The sequence below is a fragment of the Eschrichtius robustus genome, chromosome 13, assembly GCF_028021215.1.
Source record: "Eschrichtius robustus isolate mEscRob2 chromosome 13, mEscRob2.pri, whole genome shotgun sequence".
Taxonomy (NCBI): domain Eukaryota; kingdom Metazoa; phylum Chordata; class Mammalia; order Artiodactyla; family Eschrichtiidae; genus Eschrichtius; species Eschrichtius robustus.
Genome location: NC_090836.1, coordinates 17,860,857 through 17,862,795, shown reverse-complemented (window position 1 = coordinate 17,862,795; position 1,939 = coordinate 17,860,857). Strand labels below are relative to the sequence as shown.

Sequence of the window (1,939 nt, the reverse complement as noted above, 5' to 3'; positions counted from 1 at the left end):
TGGATCAGAGGGTGGCAAGAGTGAAAACAGGACATCTGTTGGGAGACCAGGCAGTATTCCAGGTGAGAGATGATGAAGGCATGGACTTCAGAAGACTTAGAGAAGTAAACGGCTTCAAATCATACCTGGGGTCATGACATGATGTGGAAAGGATTAGGTATGGGGAACAAATGAGAGGGAATTGAGGATACAGGTGAGTGCCAAGTGAGGATATAATACATAATATGAATGAATGGTCTTCGTATAAAATTTTTAAAAAGTAAAAGATTTTTTAAACGTCTTTAAACAAATAATTTCTAGTTTGACCGAATGTGTGTGTGTTCACAATTTAAAACACCCAAACGGTATTACAATCAAAACAGCAGTCCTCTGCCTTCCTTCTGCCTACCTCTGAATTTTGGGGAGGGGGGAAGCCCAATTGGTGGGCCCATGGGTGGTCTCATACCAGGTGGAGGAGCCATAAGGCCTGGAGCTGGGGTTGCTGGGCCAACAGGTGTGGGTGGAGTCCCATGCCTTGGTGGGTCCTGAGCTGGGGCTCCAGCAGTGCTGGCAGGAGCAGCCACTGCAGCAGCGGCTACAGTGCCTCTTCCCTGGACTCATTACCTGTTGGGATGGCCTCCCAACCCCTCGGACAGGACCTGCTCATCCAGCAGGAGCCTGGGGAATTGGAACACTAGCTGGTACACTTCAGTCAGCTGCCTTGCCAACCCCAGGGCCTCTTGTAGTTCCAGCAAGTGGTACCCAAGCAATGTCAGTATATTTGGGGGTTTACCCTCCACAGTCACAGAAACCAAGTTCTCTATGTGGCAACCCCAGACTCCAAACCTGCTTTTCTTCATGCTCTGGCTCCTTTGCATTCTTTAACCTGATCTCCTTGATCTCATCCCTGTCACAGAGGATCAAGTTCACATGTTTGTCAAAAGCCTTAAAGATGCCAATGAAGATTTGGCCGTCTTGCAAGATACATCTCAATCTACAGTTAACGCACTGCAGCACCTTGCTGCTCTTTCCATAGTCATGGTTGATGTTCCCCCAAAGATAATGTCCCCTGGAAGGTTTCAGGATCCTTGAGACCTCAGGGAAGGCTAAGGTTAGAGCTATGACGCAGGTTCTCCTACAAACAAGGCAAGCTGGGGCAGAAGCTTCAAAGAGTAGATAGAGCATGGGGTTTTTTTTTTTGCTCCAATCAGCTACCTGGCTATTCCAGTACAGCTTTACCCACCTCTTGGTGTCTCAGCCAAGAATGTCCATGTCAATTTTGCCTTAAAATCTACCACGGGTACTTGCTGCTGCTGAGATCTCTGCGGGCACAGTGGACACTCTTGATCGCCTGGTGAGGTTGTCCTTCTACGTGTGACTTGAACTTCCACCTCCGGTACGTGCCTGTTCTGTGATCCGTTTCAGGTGTGAGCAGTCCCTGGCCTGCTCCATTGCTCCGCTGGCTGTTCTTCAAAACAGAGCATTAGGCATCACTGGCTGCTTCACTCTGCTCCTCCAAAAGTCTTTTGAGGATTAGATTTATTAGTTTAATCTTATGTATTTTTTTCTCACTGGTTTTCCATACCTTTAATTTTTTGAACGTCTTAGAAATATCCTAAACTTGATAGACTAACTTTTCCATTTAAAAATCAACTTTGGCAATCATATATTTTCTTAATTTTCAGGATCTCTTGCCTTTTGAATAGCACCTCGGTTTTGTTTCATTGATGTAAACTCCATTCTTATCTACGGGGATACTATTTACAGCTTTCTCTCTCTCTCTTTTTTTTTTTAATTCTTGTCCCTTTGTGGTCTCTATTTCCTTCAGTTCCTTTTTGTTTACCTTTGAATGTTTGTTTTGGTCTTTGTATTTCTTACTGGAGCTTTCTTTAAGTATCTGATGATCCTTAGCTATCCCTTTATTTATTTTTATATTGTTGTTTTACATCTTTATTTAGGT

General features: G+C 44.5%; 2 pseudogenes; both read right to left on the bottom strand.

Moving 5' to 3' along the window:
* Nucleotides 1-353: 353 nt before the first annotated feature.
* Nucleotides 354-1,164, bottom strand: LOC137775760 (small nuclear ribonucleoprotein-associated protein N pseudogene; annotated as a pseudogene).
* A 50-nt stretch (nucleotides 1,165-1,214) lies between these two features.
* On the bottom strand, nucleotides 1,215-1,431 carry LOC137775658 (SNRPN upstream reading frame protein-like; annotated as a pseudogene).
* Between the last annotated feature and the right edge of the window lie 508 nt (nucleotides 1,432-1,939).